The sequence below is a fragment of the Somniosus microcephalus genome, unplaced genomic scaffold (assembly GCF_052327205.1).
Source record: "Somniosus microcephalus isolate GS21.2 unplaced genomic scaffold, FLI_Smic_1.0 unresolved_chr4, whole genome shotgun sequence".
Taxonomy (NCBI): Eukaryota; Metazoa; Chordata; class Chondrichthyes; order Squaliformes; family Somniosidae; genus Somniosus; species Somniosus microcephalus.
In genome coordinates, this window is record NW_028225182.1 from 10,004,558 (window position 1) to 10,023,252 (window position 18,695).

Below are 18,695 nucleotides of genomic sequence, written 5' to 3' on the forward strand. Positions count from 1 at the left end.
TGAGTCTGAGAGAGACAGTGTGTGAGAGAGTGAGTCTGAGAGAGACAGTGTGCGAGAGTGAGTCTGAGAGAGACAGTGTGTGAGAGAGTGAGTCTGAGAGAGACCGTGTTTGAGAGAGTGAGTCTGAGGGAGACAGTGTTTGAGAGGGTCAGTATGAAAGATACAGAGTGTGATAGAGTAAGTCGGAGAGGGAACGTGTGAGTGAGACAGTGTGTGAGAGAGAGAGTCTGAGAGAGAAAGTGTGTGAGAGAGTGAGTCTGAGAGAGACAGTTTGTGAGAGAGTCTGAGCGAGACAGTGTGTGAGAGTAAGCATCTGAATGAGGTAGGATCGGAAAGGGAGGGAGTGCGAGAGATGGTGTGGATACAAGAGTGAGAAGGAGCAAGACTAGGGGCGACAAAGGGGAGAAACAGTTTTAATTAAGGACAGAGAAAAGGGGAAAAGTGTCTGTTTGTGTCCGAGAACTAAGTGCGAAAGAACGTGAGAGGTCGGATAGGAGGGAGAGGGAGAGGGAGAGAGAGAGAAACAGAATGGGGAAATAACAAAAAACTGAGTTGTGGTTAACAGCTGTTTTTTGCACTGGAAGGATTTAAACAGTGGTGATCCCCAGGGGTCAGTGTGGGCACCATAGCTTTTCTCAATATATGTGGATATGATTGACCTGAATTTGCGTGTTTGGAGCACAATATCAAACATTGCAGCTTCCACAAAGATAAGGAGTGAGGTTAACCATGAAGAGGACTGTAGACAACTTCAGGAGGAGAGAGACAGGTGAGCAGATTGGACAGGTCAATGTCAGATGGAAATTAATGCAGAGATGTGAGGTGAGCAGAATAAGGAGAGGAAATAGACACTATACGGTAAAACTGTAAAAGGAGTGGAGGAGCAGAGAGATTCAGGGATTCAGATACACAAATCTTTAAAAGTGGGAGGCAAGTTGATAAAGCTATTTTACATAACTCCACATGGAATCTGAGGATTTATAAATAAGGGCACAGACTATAAATGGAGAGTTAATGCTACACCTGGACAAATCATTGGTTGGTGCACAGTCAGAATATTGTCTCCAGTTTTTGGTGCATTACTTTAGTAAGAATGTCGGGGCCATGGAGAGGTGCAGAAGAGATTCACTGAGATGATCCCAAGGACAGGAATCTTCACAGAACTTTTCTTACGAGAAGAGACGTTGAAAAGGGGGTCAGATAATGGGGTTCAAAATTTTGAGGGGTGTTTTGATCAAGTAACTGATAAAAAGTTATCACCGCTGGTTAGTGAGTCGGTAACCAGAGGATATCAATTTAAGACCAAAATAATTAAGTGCCAGGTTGATTTTTCCTTTTCTACACAATGTCTTCCTGAACACATTTACAGTCTCATTACTGTTTGTCAAACCTCCTACTTTTGTGCCATCAGCAAATGTTCAGATTGTGAAAATCCGAACAGTCTCTGTATAGGGAGAAGAAAAGTGGGCCCAGCACTGAGCCCTGGGGTAACCACTTCCAACCCTTCACTAATCTGAGCAACTCCCATTAACACTGAGCCTCTGTTTCCGATCCTCAGCCAACTTTCTCCCCGCACTGTTCCACTTCCTTTTAAACTGCCCACCTGAACAGAGTGGCCATTACCCCGGGGATCCCCAGTTACCTGAACAGAGTGGCCATTACCCCGGGGATCCCCAGTTACCTGAACAGAGTGGCCATTACCCCGGGGATCCCCAGTTACCTGAACAGAGTGGCCATTACCCCGGGGATCCGCAGTTACCTGAACAGAGTGGCCATTACCCCGGGGATCCCCAGTTATCTGAACAGAGTGGCCATTACCCCGGGGATCCCCAGTTATCTGAACAGAGTGGCCATTACCCCGGGGATCCCCAGTTACCTGAACAGAGTGGCCATTACCCTGGGGATCCCCAGTTACCTGAACAGAGTGGCCATTACCCCGGGGATCCCAATTACCTGAACACCGTTGTTCGCCATGTCCCTGATTTCACTTTACGTCCTTCACAGTCTCATCGAATTGTCTCGGTGCCTCCTGGCCATGTGATCATCCAAAGCGGTTTCCAGTCGGAATTAAGTATTTTCCAGAACATTTCTTCAACACCGGTGAAAATCCCTTCTCAAAATTCCTGGAAGTTCCAGCACGACTTCTCCTGTGGAAAAAAGAGACATTGGGTTAGGGGACAGAAAATTAAGGACCGTTCTGAAGTACTCGGTGTCGGCCTTGGCTCATTGGTAACACTCTCTCGCTTCTAGAATCATAAAGGTTGTGTGTTCAAGCCCCCCTCCAGAGAGTTCAGCACAAAATCCAGGCTGAAATTGCAGTGTGGTGCTGAGGGAGTGCCGCACTGTCGCAGCTGCCGTCTTTTGGGTGGGACATTAACCCGAGGCCCTGTCTGGCCTCTCAGGTGGACGTAAAAAATCCCCCGGCACCATTTCGAAGAAGAGTGGCCGAGTTCTCCCCGGGGTCCGGGGCCAATATTTCTCCCTTGATCAACATCACTAAAGTGGATTATTTGGCCATTGGCCACAGTGCTGTGTGTGGGATCTTGCTGTGCCCACAGTGCTGTGTGTGGGATCTTGCTGTGCCCACAGTGCTGTGTGTGGGATCTTGCTGTGCCCACAGTGCTGTGCGTGGGATCTTGCTGTGCCCACAGTGCTGTGTGTGGGATTTTGCTGTGCCCACAGTGCTGTGTCTGGGATCTTGCTGTGCCCACAGTGCCTGCCGCATTTCCTGGAGTGAGCTCCCTTCACAAACCCCCCATTGTGTGTGAGGCTCTTGGCCGGGCTGAGGCTGTGAAAGGCGCTGGTGAAACGCAGGTTGCCCCGGGCTCCCGCTATCCGGGGACACCCTCTCTCTAATCTCAGCGCCCGCTCGCTCTCTGGCCGGAGACTGGAGCCGCCCCCTCACCCCTGACCCTCGGCCCCGGAGCGAACCGCCAATCAGCGGCCTTCTGACGTCAGCCAGCATTGTGGCGTCACTCGCCGCCCGGTGGCCATCTTGCTGTGACCCAGCTCACTGCGCATGCGCGCTGTTGAAGGCCATAAAACCGCGCGATGAAAAGGGAACGTGTCGTCAATTTCCAGCAAAATCACCGCTCACTGTTAACGGAGAAACTGAAAGTTTGTCCCGCGCCGCAGAGAGAAAGCGGCGGCACATCGGGTGCCTCAGGTGCGCATGTGCGAGCTCAGCCACCAGAGTGCAGTGCGGCCTGTGTCACAGAGATAGGGCCCTTTCGCTGTCGCTCGGCATTGTGGGAGTTGCAGTCCGCCATTGCTGCCCGGCTACAATTCAATTCGAGAGCGTTAGAATGAAGATCTACAGGTCCCTGGTTCGATCCAGGGTCTCGCCAATTTTGTTTAATTTGTTTCTCCTTCACCATAAGGGGCGAGAATCAGGAGAGATTTTCCGATCTTGAACTCGCGCCTCCCAGACCAATAGGATGAGGGGACCAAATGTTGTATACAAAGCTGGATGAGAATGTAAGTTGTATGTAAGCTGATGATACAAAGTTGTTAGGAGGATGCAAGTAGGCTTCAGGGGGATAAAAACAGGCTAAGTGCGTGGGCAAGAACATGGCAAATGAATATAATCTAGAGAAATGTGAAGTTATGCACTTTGGTAGGAAAAACAGAAAAGCAGAGTATTTTTGAAATGGTGAGAGATTGGGAAATGTTGTTGTTCAGAGGGACCTGGGTGTCCTTGTAAACGAATCATGGAAAGTTAAGCAAGCAATTAGGAAAGCAAATGGTATGTTGGCCTTTATTACAAGAGGATTTGAGTATAAGAGTAAAGACTTCTTACTGCAATTATATAGGACCCTGGTGAGACCATACCTGAAGTATTGTGCACAGTTTTGATCTCCTTACCTCAAGAAGGATATACTTGCCATAGAGGGAGTGCAACGAAGGTTCACCAGACTGGTTCCTGGGCTGGGTTTATTGTCCTATGAGGAGAGATTGAGTAGATTAGGCCTATATTCAATTCAATTCAAATCAATTTATTGGCATGACAAGGTACATCTTATGTTGCCAAAGCATCGAAAAACATTCATGGTTGTGCACAAAAATACAGATCTATCCATACAGTGCATAAACATATATCCTCTAGAATTTATAAGAATGAGAGGTGATCTCATTGAAACATACAAAATTCTTACAGGGCTTGACTGGTTGGATGCAGTGAGGATGATTCCCGTGGCTGGGGGAGTCTAGAACCAGGGGTAACAGTCTCAGAGTAAGGGGTTGGCCATATAGGACTGAGATGAGGAGACATTTCTTCACTCAGAGGGTGGTGAATCTTTGGAATTCTCTACCCCAGGGGGCTGTGGAAGCTCAGTCGTTGACTATATTCAAGACAGAGATCGATAGATTTTTGAATATTAAAGGAATCAATTATGTTCTTATGATATGGGGATAGTGCAGGAAAGTGGAGATGAGATAGAAGATCAGCCATGATCTTATTGAATGGCGGAACAGGTTTGAAGGGCCAAATGGACTACTCCTGCTCCTATTTCTTATGTTCTTATATGTAAACCACATCTGACCCTCTGGATCCGGCTTCAGCCGCCGGTTGCGGGTTCGAGTCCGGTTGTGGTGACAGCGGCTCAGGGTCACGCCGGCTAGTTTTATATCGGGACAGTGTTTGAGGGAGGGACTGTTCAGCGGTGGTGTGATAATAACTTTCAGAATTAAGTTAAATAGATTAAAGAGCTCTTTTTCTGTTACTTTCGATTTACACTCTGCCCAGTTTTATGTACGAAAAGTTAACAATGTTTAAGCGATGTGGTGTGTTGATTGTTTGTGCAGTAACTCTGTCACCCAGTGTGAGCCTGAAATACAATCACCCAGCCTGGGCTCGAACCGATCCGAGGGGCACTTTGTTGCCGGTTACCTCAATTGCTGAGAGTGTGGTGCTAATAACGCCAAGGTCGCGGGTTCGGTCCCCGTCCAGGTCATCAGAATATTTTCAGCAACTTACGGTTTTTCATGAAATTTAAAATACAAACTTTATAAGGTGGAATTATAGATAGATACGGCACAGAAGGAGGTCATTCGGCCAATCAAGTCAGCGCTGGCACATTGAAAGAGCTCTCCAATTAGTCCCAATCCCCTGCTTTTTCCCCACAGCCCTGGAAATTTCTCCTTTTCAATAGTAAACCAATTCTCTTTTGAAAGTGACTATTGAATCTGCTTCCACTGCCCTTTCAGGCAGCACATTCCCAATCACAATAACTCGCAGCGTAAAAAAATTCTCCTCATCTCCCCTCTGGTTCTTTTGCCGGTTATCTTCAATTAGTGTCCTCTGGTTACCGACCCTCCTGCCACTGGATTCTCCTTATTTTGAATACCTTCATTAAATTTCCTCTTAACTGTCTGAGGAAAAGAATCCCAGCTTCTCCAGTCTCTCCATATACCCGAAATCCCTCATCCCTGGGCCTACTCTGTGAGACGTCAAACTGAGGATCTCGCTCTGCGTGTCCGTCTGTCTCTCTTTGTCTCTGTCTCTCTCTTTGTCTCTTTCTCTCTCTATGTCCGTCTCTTCTGTCTCTTTTTCACTCTGTTCACAGCTCGACTGTTGCTCTGACAGATTTTGTATTTGTTAGTTCTCCTTAGTAGAGTTGTGAGTATCTTTGCCTGTCACGAGAGAGACCGGGCTTCCTATTCCCCGATGGAAAGGATGCTTTTTAACAACCCCAATTTAAAACCTTTGGGATGCTCCTTGGAATAGTTAACAGAAAAAATGAATAGGGGACACAGATTTAAGATTTTGGGCAAGAGATATAGGGGGGATATGAGGGGAAACTTTTTTACGCAGCAAGTGGTGAGGACCTGGAATTGACTGCCGACGGAAGTAGTGGAAGCGGAGACACTCAGTTTTCAAGGGAAGGCTGGATAGGCACTTGAGGGAAATAAACTTGCAGGGATACTGGGATAGAGCGGGGGAATGGGGCTGATTGGATTGCTCTACAGAGAGCCAGCACAGACTCGATGGGCCGAATGCCCTCCTTCTGTGCCGTGTGACTCTGTGACTCTATGATTCTATTACCTGCATTTGTAGACTGCGGTTCTCTTCTGTGATGTTCTAACGACAGCTCATGGAGCAGAGTTTCCGCAGTGTAGTGGTTATCACATTCACCTAACACACGAAAGGTCCCGTGAGAAACCGGGCGGAAACATTTTGTAAAATATTCCCCATTAAAATTGAATCAATATGAAAAAGTTGAAATAATTTTGTGATTAAATATTAATAAAATAAAATATCTCATAAAACACGTGTATTTTCTCTGTACAATTCTGGACCATCAGCAGCAGCAGAATTGTATTCAACCACAATCTGTAGCCTCCTAGCCCAGCAGATCCCTCACTCTACCATTACCTTCAAACCAGGGTACCAAACCTGGTTCATTGAGATGTGTGGAAGAGCAGGCCAGGAGCGGCACCAGGCGCACCTAAAAATGAGACCATTCCAAACTAGTGAAGCTGGATATGGAACAAAGGCGGGTCAATGCAGCTGAGATACAGATTATCCAGGATCTAATTGAATGAAGGAACAGGGCTGAGGGGCTGAATGGCCTCCTCATGTTGCTATTAGTCTGTCACCATTAAGAAAATGTTACGAAACGGTTTTTCGTATCCCGGTGGATGATCTCATACTCACCGACATTGCACCCAGTGCTACAGTTTATCCCATGATCTTGCAGCCAAAATGTACATTTTGAAAACCTGGAAATGTTAAAACGCCGTCCCTGGGTGGGCTCGAACCACCAACCTTTCGGTTAACAGCCGAACGCGCTAACCGATTGCGCCACAGAGACCTGTTCAAACAATATTTACAACATATACTAAAGCCGGAGATTACCGAGATTAAACCTCAGGTCACAGAGAGCAAGATAGTAACTGTCCAAACTCTGTTTACTTGTGCAAATTGAAGAAATGTAACATTTATTGTCGGAACATGGAAGTAGTCGCTGAAAGAAAATCCGTTAAACTAACTGATGTGAAAACCCGCTTTGAGCCATTAGATCGGTTCATCGACCAATGGTGACGGTGAGATATTAACATGGTGTCTGGGTTTCTCACAACTGTTGGAATCTTCCCACGAGTTCTTTTGCTGTTGTATTTGTTCATCAATGTGGAGGTCAGATATACACGTGGTCGCTTCACTGGGTGCCCTGGGAACCAGATACACCAGAGCACAGGCCAATGATGGGACTCTGCCCTGTCTGCTCTACATGGGGGTCAGTAGAAACTGAATGAGAACAACGAACCTACCACAGCCCGTAAAGCCGAAACAGCTTAGTTGGGCAAGCGTTAGATTGACGATCCCAAGTTCCGGCAGGTTTTAGTTACTTTTTGTCTCGTTCACTATAAGGGGAGCGAATCAGGAAAGATTTTTCGCACCTGAACCCGCGTTTCCTAAAGGAATGAGCGTGAAACCACATCTGAGTCCGGGGATTTAGCTCCAGTTGCCGGCTGGGGGTTCAAATCCAGTCGGTGTCCCACCGGCTGTTTTTATACCGGGACTGAGGGAGGGGCTGTTCAGCAGTGGTGCAATAATAATTTTTAGAATGAGGTTTGTTAAACTAAAGAGCTCTTTCTCTGTTACTTTTGATTTACACTCTGCCCAGTTGTACATACGAACAGTTAACAATGTTTAAGCGATGTGGTCTGTTCAATGTTTGTGCAGTAACTCGGTCACCCAGTGAGAGCCTAAAAGACAATCTCCCAGCCTGGATTCAAGACTGGCCAAGGGGCGCATTGTGGCCGGTTAGCTCAATTGGTGAGAGCTTGGTGCTAATAACGGCAAGCTCGCGGGTTCGATCCCCGTATAAACCATCAGGATGTTTTCATTATTTTACGCTATTTCTAAATATTGAAAATACAAACTTTATAAGTAAACCAATCCACACAGAATCTCACGGGGGCTTTATTTGGATTAACATCCATTGCACCTTTACCACCGGGGCTGAGAGACACATCTTTCTGTTTATTTGTGTTTCTGGGTTTGCTGTTGAAAGTTGAACAGGCGGCCTGTTCCCGATAATGGTCACAGGCAGGTAATAGACAGACAGAGCGGCTCTGACCCCGCGAGATGGGCAACAGGCTTCAGTTCAGGACAAATGCATCAATGAAATGTTCGCCGGCACCGAGAGAGGCAACATTCAGAGAAAAGCACAGAAGGAAATCGATCAATCTGAAACGTTATAAATATTTCCCGTGCTTGATGTCTCTCTATTCAATCGCCAAACTTTCAGTGCCGGAGAAATAATTCCAGTTTAAATCGTTCAGTTCGAGAATGGCAGCGGAAAGAAACTCGAATGAACTAAAAACTGCCGAATCCCGGGATTGAATCCGGGACCATTATTAAATCTGTGGAGAGAAAAACAGAGTTAACGTTTCAGGCCGATGACCGTTCGTCTGACGTTAACTTTGTTTCTCTCTCTACAGATGCTGCCTGACCTGCTGAGTATTTCCAGCAGTTTCTGTTCTTATTTCAAATTTCCAGCCTCCGCAGTATTTTGCTTTTGTACTTTTATAACTCTTCAAGTCGCTCCTCCCAACTGAGCTATTGCGGTTACGGTGCAAGCAACAGTGTATCATCCTGTCGGAGGGAAAGGGAAGGGTTTGTGTCATGAACCCGCTGCGTTTACATCAAGCATCTAATTCACCTGCAGGCTGGAGGAGCAGAGGAAGCTGGAGGGAAAGAAGTGATAGGAGCAGAAGGAGAAGACATTGGAAACTGGCAGAATCTTGTGTCTGACTGTTGTTTCAAATGATGCAGGGCAGCCCTGCCTGGATTTGCAGTTTTCCGAGGAGCTGCATTGTTCGGTGCGTGCATTTTAGATATGGAAACATGTACATCAGGAGCTTGTGGTAATATTGCACCTCACTGTGTATTTCAAGTGGATGCCTACCCGCACTTGGTGCTGTGATTGCGCGAACATGTCTTTTGTGTTCTCACATAAAATGTCATTTTGTACAAACAGTTTGCCTGGAGCGAAAGAGTTAAAAAGGGGACTTAGACTGAAATGGGCGGGGTTGTTGCGGTGAGTGAAATATGGAGACGATCTATGGTTATTATCCGAGGCGACGCTGCAGGATTCTTTAAAGATCTCCCGCGGATCCACTGAAACCAGCCGAATGTGCAGCTTTGAGAGGGGCTTTCTGCACCGTCAGGGCAGGAAACGGGAGTGAGGGAGGGACACTGTCGGTATCTGTGCTGAGTGTGAGTCTGTGCAGAATTATACAGAGAAAATATACGGCTTCGTTGAGATTTTTACTGGTATTGATATTTAACCACAAAATCAGTTCTTCCATTTTTTTATATTAATTCAATTTTAATGGGGAAGATTTTCATAATGTTTCCGCCCGGTATCGAACCGGGGACTATTTCGTGCGCGAGGGGAATGTGACAGCCACTGCGCTGCAGAAACTCTACCGCCGTTCATTATCGCAACAGCATCACAGAAGAGAACTGTGGTTTACAAATGCAGGTCCGGGATTAACTTTTGAATTCATGCACTTTATTATCTGAATTTCACAAAACTCATTAAACTCTGTAAAAAGATGAACAATTGTTCGAATTGATGAATCGACTTTCTGTTTCAGACTGAAGGAAATCCTAACATGGTCACCGAGTGACAGGCAAAACTTTTTAAAGTGTTTTGTCTTTTGCTTGTGATGAATTGTCATCAGTTCTCATTTTACAGACGATATTTGAGGAGTTGGTTAAAACTGTTCAGTGTTTATCACACCGGGAATCTGGTGCAGCCGTTGTTCAGTTAAACAGGAACCGACAATTGTCGCCGCTTTTACACAGGGGAAGAAACTCACCCCTGGAGGCTCACCTGGAGCAAGTTCCAAAATCATTCATCCCGCCCTGGAGCGGAACCGGGGGCATTTCTGGTGTAAGGCGAGCGTGATAATTGCTGCAGTCCCGAAACCTCTGCTCAGTTTGTCAGCCGTGAGTCAGAAGGACGTGTTAAGGGAGAAGGTGTCCCGCTGACTCACCTCTCTCTGCACTGATTGAGATTGTGTCGCTTCTCCGTCAAACAACATCACTTCCGTCCCACACTAAAAGCTCTCAATCCTTCTCCTCCGCTCGCTTTCTATTCAAGTAATTGGACAATGAATCAGGAATAAGGTTCCCTCGGGCTTTTGCTGGTGGATTTACTGATAAACCGGGGAATTGAGAGGAAACTGGAGCACAGGCAGGGTCCTTGCGACAGACCAGTCCGGCTAGCCCAGTCGGTGGAGTGTCGGATACTTCATCCCCACGGCGGGGAGTTTGCGTTTTAAATTTTTGGGCTGTTTTTAAAGGCGATTCCCAGCTCGGTCAATGAGTGTTTCATATTAATGCGGTTCAACAAAATAAGAAAATCTCTCCTTGATTCCGGAATCTTGTCTCTCTCCAGCCGCTCGCTGCTAAAGATTGAACTGACTTTAATTTCAACTTGGCTAGGGGTCAGTGCGGCTCAGTGGGACTTCGGCCCGTCTCTCCCTTCACAACCCATCAGGGCCGAGAAAACAACGGGGAATTTTACACACGTGTTGTGTTCAGTAACTTTTTATAAACACTCCAGTGTATTTCACTCTGTGTCCAACACTGTGAGGTCTTCCCTGGTGTGTCAGCTTCCGGTGTTTATAAACACTTCAGATTTCCTGATAATGTTGTTGAATCACATTTTTTGAAAGAGTCATTGACCGAGAGGTGCCGGGGATTTAGAGTTGGGGATCTCCTGTGAAACCAGCCCAATAATTTGAAACACAAGCCGCCCCTGAGATTAAGAGTCTCAGGCTCTACCGACTGAGCTAGCCGGGCCGGTCTGACCCCGCGCACTGCTTGTGTTACAAACCATGAACCAGTTTCCCCTCAATTCCCAGGTTTACCAGTAAATCGGCCAACAAAAGCCCGAGAGAACCTTATTGCTGATACTTTATCCAATCACTTTAATATGTGTTTTCTGGTTAGCAACACTTCTGCCGCCGGAAAATGTTCTCCTTATTTACTTTATTAAAACTCTACATGATATTGAACACGTCGACAAAATCTCCCCTTATCTTCTCTGCTCTGAGGACAACAGCCTCTTCTTCTCCACTACTCCACGGAACTGAAGTCTCGCATCCCTCCTAAAGCGCAGTGCCCGAATTACACACAATACTCCAAAGGTTTGAAATAACTTCCTTCCTTTTGCCCTCTATGCCTCTGTCTGTAAAGCCCAGGATCCCGTTTGCTTTTGTAGCACAAGACAAAATGCTGCGGATGCTGGAAGTTTGAAATAAAAACAGAATTCGCTGGAAATACTCAGCAGCTGTGAATGGCAGGTGAGTTGGAAAAAAGCGAATTGGCCTCAAAAATGCTGTATAAGGTTTTCATGGTGTAATGGTGAGCATTCTGGACTTTGAATCCAGCGATCTGCGTCTCGGTGGAACCAGGTTTCTTCTTGTCCCAGCTGGGGACAAATAAAATAAATTTTGATAACAGCTGTGTGATTGGCTGCTCAGCAGTGGCAAAGTGCAGACACTGAAGGTGTGGATGAGAAAAGGCCGGGCCAAAATGGAATGGTGGAGTTAAAATTGTCCAGTTCTTCCAATATTGCTGCTGGACGGGGTTTGCAAGTAGCCTTGAGAGGGCAGTGATGTATCGCCATTGCAGTGCTGGTCCCCGACACAAACTCCGTTCCCGAGCCTTCGACTTCATCCCAATCCCTGGCCACTGAGACTGAACCAGTCAGCTTGCAACCTTGGTATTTGACCCCGAGATGAGCTTCTGCCCAAGACGGTTTACTTCCACCTCCGTAACATCGCCTGACTCCGCCTCTGCCTCAGCTGATCTGCTGCTGAAACCCTCATCCTTGCCTTTGTCACCTCCAGACTTGACGATTCTAATGTACTCCTGGAAGGCCTCCCATCATCCTCCCTCCATAAACTTCAGCTCATCCAATCCTCTGCTGCCCGAATCCTAACTCGCACCATGTCCCGTTCACCCATCACCCCGGGTCTCACTCACCTACATTGGCTCCCTTCAGGCGACAATTCAGTTTTCAAATTCTAGTCCTTGTTTTCAAATCCCTCCATGGACTCGCCTCCCCCTATCTCTGTAACCTTCTCCAGCCCTACACCCTCTGAGATATCTGCACTCCTCCAATTCTAGGCTCTTACACTTCCCCGGTTTTAATCCTTCCACCATCTGCCGTGGTGGGATTGTGAGCTCAGGTCTCCAGATCATCATGAAGTCTGCGGCTGAGGAACAGTTTGTGGCGGGAACCAGCACTGCAATGGCGATTCATCGCTGCCCCCTCAAGGCAAACCTCTCCAGCAGCAAGCACTGGACAATTTTCTCCCCACCATTCCACTTTTCCTCTGGATTACTGGTCGAGTAACATAATCACTGTGCCGCCATACCCCATAATTAATTGATTGAAGAATCGTTAATGAGCAGCGCAGAATCTGAACCAGGAAGAGTCAGTGAGAACAGTGAATTCAATGTCCAATCAGGCACAGAAAGAGAAATAAAGAGAGGAAAATAAATGTTGGATTAAGAGAGAGAAAAGAAAGAGACAAAAGTAAAAACATTTTTATAATGTCAAAAATCTTCAACAACAATTTATATCTGAAGGAATGAGATTCCACACTTATAAAGGTTAATTTTCAGTGCTAGGGAGGTTACTTGGTGGAAATTAAGACGACTTCGACTGAAATGGACGGGGTTGATGCGGTGTGTGAAATATGGTGACGATCTATGGTTATTATCCGAGGCGACGCTGCAGGATCCTTTAAAGGTCTCCTGCGGATCCACTGAAACCAGTCGATTGTGCCGCTTTGAGAGGGGCTTTCTGCACCATCAGGGCAGGAAACGGGAGTGAGGGAGGGACACTGTCGATATCTGTGCTGAGGTTGAGTCTGTAAAGAATGGTCCGGGATCAGATAATGTACAGCCTCTATGAAATATTTTATTTTATTCATATTTAATTAAAATATGATTTCTTCCATTGTTCATATTTATTAAATTGCAATAGGAAAGGTTTATTTTCAGTTTGAAGTGGGCACCATTTCTAGAAAATAATGTTTCCCCCTAGGATCGAGCCGGAGACTTTTCGCCTGTGAGGAGAACATGATAAACCGCTATACTACGGAAAACTCTGCTTAGCTAAACATCCAGAAAGAACTGTTCAGTGAGAAGGTGAAATGCTTAATTCCAGATTCTGGATTTATTTCCATTCACTAACATTTCTCTGACCGAAACTGCACAAGTCAAAAATGTTCCTTTCAAAGTCACTAAACTCTCGAATTTCCAGGTCGCCCCCGAATCTTCTGAATCAGATGCCTCCAGTTTTCCCACTCAATCAATGTCCCTTTGCAATTTTCTGCTCCTATCCTCACTAATTACTGTGCCACTGTCAGACTTGGTTTATGGTTATCGATCGTAGGATCTGGAATGCACTGCCTGAAAGGGTGCTGGAGGCAGATTCAATCGTGGTTTTCAAAAGGCAGTTGCATAAGTAGCTGTATGATTGTCTGATTCACTGAGATCACCTCTCGTTCTTCTAAACTCCAGGGAGTATAGGCCCAATCTACTCAATCGCTCCTCATAGGACAGCCCTCTCATTGCAGGAATCAGTCTAGTGAACCTTCTCACACCCCATCTAAGGCAAGTATATCCTTCAACAGGTAAGGTGACCAAAACTAAAATACGGTTTGATCTGCTGGTAGTAAGCGAGCAAGGATCTGCGAGATATTGCAGTTTGTTCCCTGGTGGTCTAGTGGTTAGGATTCGGCGCTCTCATCGCCGCGACCCATTGGTTCTTACAAAACTGTTTAATAAAATAATTCAAGTCTGTTAGACACTTAATAATTCTCTTAATCGACCCACTGCTTGTTGTTACACACTGAAGGGAACGCTAACATGTTTTCCAGGTGAGAGTCAAACTTTAGTAACATTTTTGTAGAATCAGACAGCACAGAAGGATCCCATTAAACCCCATCGTGCCTGTGCCGGCTCTCTGAAAGAACTATTCAATGAGTCCCACTGCCCTTCTCTTTCCCCATAGCCCTGCAAGTGTTTCTGTTTCAACTACATTTCCCTTTTGAAAGTTAATGTTGAATCTATGATTCTATGACACTGTTTTTATTTTTACACGGCCTGGTTCACAGTTCTGAATATTGTCCATACGCCGCAAGTTTAATTGTTGTTCAGAAGCTGCTCGACCAGTTGTGTATTTTGAGCAGTTTCCCAGTTTATTGCCCTGTGATGTGATGATTGTGGGGGCTCGGTGTGTGTAATTGGATTTGCTGCAGTCCGCCGGCAGCAGGTGGTGAAAGCGGGCCAGAGACAGTGACTGACAGGTGAGCTAGATTTCCTTACACACCTTGGAATTCAGGAGAACCTGGTTCATGGTTTGCAGAGCAAACTGCTAAAATAAAGTGTGTAAAATGAGAAGGGAACAAATTCATGACATGCAAAGCATGGAAATTACTGTGTGAAATGGGCCTCGGATAATATTAGCGTCAATATTTTTCTGCCTGACATGGTGGTGGAAGCAGATTCAATATTAACTTTCAAAGGGGACGGAAATTGAAAAAGAAACACTTGCAGGGCTTTGGGAAAAGAGCAGGGCAGTGGGAATAATTGGATCGCTCTTTCAAAGAGGCAAAAGCACTATGGTCCGAATGGCCTCCTTCTGTGCTGTCTGATTCTATGATTCTATAATAAGTTATCGCAGTTTGTCTGTCACCCAGTAAACGTGTTATTAATTCCTGCAGTGAGCAACACAATGTTGTGGGTTGATTAATGATGATTGAAACAATTATAAAGGGTGTCACTGACTTGAATTATCCCTAAATACCTTTGGTTAACAAAAATCTCTCAATCGCAGATTAAAATGAACAATTGATGTACCTTTGAAAGAGCTATCCAAATAGTCCCACTCCGCTGCTCTTCCCCCATAGCCCTGCTGACACTCCTGCCAGTGGAAACTGTTTCCCCCATAATTTGAACAACTCTCTTAAACCTCCCCTGAAATGAGATTAATGGAGGTCAATGTGGGCAAATGTCAAGTCATCCACTAAGAAAGATCGGTCAGTCTATGATCTGAAAACATTGGCAGAGAATATTTTTTTTCTGTGAAATAGCCGGTCCTGTTTAATTTAACAGAAGTTGCCCCAGATCCCGGCTCTCACAAGCAATGAACATTTGAAAGCATTCTCCTAAAATACGATGTGTAAAATGAGATATGGGTTAAAAGTTCAGCACATGCAAGAGCAAAATAATTCACTGTATTTCGACTGTCGCTCAGTAACCATATTTTAATGTATTTCATTCTGCTAAAGGAAGTTATTGGTTCAATAATGGTTATTGAATCAATTCTTATTTTATCACATTAGATGCATGTTATTAATTTAATAAAATTACTTCGCATTAATTAATTAAAAACGGTGATATCAAAATTAGTTCCCTAACCGGGAATCGAACCCGGGTCGGCAGTGTTGAAAGGAATCGGTTATGAATCGTTTAAAGTTGTCCTAGAAAAATTTCACACTGCTAAATTAAAATCACGGTTACAATGGGTTTCGATGTAAAAGGTGATTGAAACTGACAATACAAACGCTAGGCAGCGCCCGCGGTAAGATTTAAACATGTGTTAGTGAAGTAACCGCTGAGCTAAAGCTGACACCAATCAATGAGTCGGAAACAACTCAATATAAAGGATGAGCTCACAGATATCAGGGCCCGTGAAGTCTGGTCAACGTCAAGCCCCTCCTTTCTTATTCAGAGACATGACCGGGAGTCAGACGCCGCAAACTTTAATTAAAGGCACAAATACGAGTAACACTTACTTCCAAATCTTTTCACTGTATAATTATTTCACTTTATTTCAAAGCTGATCGCGTTGAATCTGAAATTCAGCACAATAAGATTTTATGTTCACTACTGATTCTATTTTCTGTGCACGGTAGAAATAACCGGTCCTGTTAAATTTGACCAAAGCTCCCCAGATTCCCGGTGTCATCAGCAATGACCATTTTTAAACCAGACTCCTAAAGTACAGTTTGTATAATGAGATATGGGCAACGGTACAAATTATTGAACTATCGACTCTACCTCAGTTAGCATTTCTTTCATTGTGCAAAAGAAGATTATTGGTTAATTAATTATGCTTTCCCGTGAAAGCAACATAAAAGTTTAACAAAATACTTTCGCCCAACGTGGGATTCGAAGTAACGAACACTGAAATTAAGAGTCTCACACTCTGGCGATTGAGCTCGCCGAGTCCGATCGCTTTGACCGTCTTTGTCGCTGATTGCAGCCAGGTGCCTGGTGGCTACGCTCCAGAAATTTAACTTGTTCTGCAAACCACGAACCAGGTTCTCCTGAATTCCAAGGTGTGTAAGGAAATCAAGCATCATAAGCCCTTTCATTAACCACAGGGCTTCAGGCAATGATTCTGATCGCAAAGCGCTTTTAGACACAGAGCTACGGCATCTTCCCAGCAATCTGAGAAGCAGAGTTCACATCTTCACTTTCTTCAGGTAATCCACTCCCCGGGTCATCACCTTCTTTATTCAGGGCTATGGGTAGAACCAAGTGCCGAGAGAGGACAGGTGGGCTGGCAATATCAGCAATCTTTATAAACCCCAGTATATCCAGCTCTGTGCTGATAGTTTTTGGGACAGGCTCCAGTTCTTCATCAATGATGACAGGTTCTGGTCTCGGAAACATCTGCTTGTCAATATCTCTTGCCTATTTCCCGGTGTTTCCCGATTCTGTCTGTCTCTCTGGCTCTGTTTATTCTAAGTGTGGCCACCTGCAGGTTGATTTTGAACGAATAACTGAATTTGTGAATAGTAAAATTAAATACATGAGAGCATCAGGCGCTTCTCTCCCTGACACTGGGGAAACAGTGAGACAGACTTTAGAGCAAGGATCTGGTTATTGTGAAACAGCAAAGAAAATATTAACTCCGGGATTATCCAAGAAGACAGTGACCTCGACGTGATTTGAACACGCAGCCTTCTGATCTGGAGTCAGACGCGCTACCGTTGCGCCACGAGGTCTACCATGCCGATAGTGATGATTGTATATATAGACGTTCCTCAAACACACTTTCATTTCTCCTGCCTTGGAGTAATGAACGGGCTTTAAAATCCCCGCCCACTCGAGTCCCCCGGGTGTCAGACAGCATCAGAAGCAGCGCTCACCTGTCACTCACCGTCTCACGCCCGCTTTCACCACCTGCTGCCGGCGGACTGCAGCAAATCCAATTACACACACCGAGCCCCCACAATCATCACATCACAGGGAAATAAACTGGGAAACTGCTCCAAATACACAACTGGTCGAGCAGCTTCTGAAAAACAATTAAACTTGTGGCGGGAAACAATATTCGGAACTGCAAACAAGGCTGTGTAAAAATATAAACTGTGGGTGTGAGCCGAGGCCCTAAGCTCTGGAATTCCCTCCCTAAACATCTCCGCCTCTCTTTCCTCCTTTAAGACGCTCCTTAAAATCTACCACTTTGACCAAGTTTTCGGTCACCTGTCCTAATATCTCCTTATGTGGCTCGGTGTCAAATTCTGTCTGATAATCGCTCCTGTGAAGCGCCTTGGGACGTTATACTACTTTAAAGGTGCTACATAAATGCAAGTTGTTGTTGTTATGTATATGGGTCTGGTGTTTATATATAAAATGGGTGTTTATAGAATGAGTACGATGCTGTGCACGTGTGTCAGTTGTAAATAGTGGTGAACGGTTATTTTTCAGACTGGAGGGAAGTATACAGTGCTGTTCCCCAGGGATCGGTGTTAGGACCAATGCTCTTTCTCATATACATTAATTACCTGGACTTGGGTATACTGGGCATAATATCAAAGTCTGCAGATGACAGGAAACTCAGAACTATAGTAAATAATGAGACGGAAAGCAACAGACCTCATGAGGACATCTACAGAGTTGTGAAATGGGCAGAGACATAGCAGTTGTAATTTAACACAGAGATGTGTGAAGTGATCCATTTTGGTGGAATGATTGAACTGAGGCAATATAAACTAAATGATACAATTTTAAATCGGGTGCAGGAACAGAGAGACCTGGAGGTGTAATTATCTATCTCTGAAGGTGGCGGGACAAGTTAAGAAGTCTGTTAAAAAGCACACGGGATCCTTGGCTTTTTTAATAGAGCCATAGAGTACAAAAGCAAGGAAGTAATACTGAGCCTTTATACATCATTGGTTAGGCCTCAGCTGGAGTAATCTGGGCAAAATATTTCAGGAAGGATGTGAATGCAGAAAAAAATTACTAGCTTGTTTCGGGGGATGAGGGACTTCAGTTAGGTGTATAGATTGAGACGTTTTCGTTGTTCTCCTCAGAGTAGAGATGATGGCAATGAGATTTGATAGAGGTGTTCAAAATCAGGAGTGGTCTAGCATGGGCAAGGAGTCCTCCTGCTGATTAGCACCTACCGCCCTCCCTTAGCTGATGAACCAGTACTCCTCCATGTTGAACATAGATACATAGAAAATAGGAGCAGGAGTAGGCCATTCAGCCCCTCGAGCCCGCTCCGCCATTTAATGAGATCATGGCTGATCATCCAAATTCAGTAACCTGTCCCTGCTTTATCCCCATATCACTTGATCCCTTTAGCCTCAAGAAATATATACAACTCCTTCTTGAATATATTTAATGAATTGGCCTCAACTTC

At 45.2% G+C, this 18,695-nt stretch overlaps 2 non-coding genes across 2 annotated transcripts; both read right to left on the reverse strand.

Annotated features, from left to right (window-relative positions):
- Nucleotides 1–6,738: 6,738 nt before the first annotated feature.
- On the reverse strand, nucleotides 6,739–6,812 carry trnan-guu (transfer RNA asparagine (anticodon GUU)). Its single transcript has one exon. It is a non-coding gene; the product is annotated as a tRNA-Asn (tRNA).
- Nucleotides 6,813–16,980: 10,168 nt separating this feature from the next.
- Nucleotides 16,981–17,052, reverse strand: trnaw-cca (transfer RNA tryptophan (anticodon CCA)). The gene has a single exon. It is a non-coding gene; the product is annotated as a tRNA-Trp (tRNA).
- Nucleotides 17,053–18,695: the final 1,643 nt, after the last annotated feature.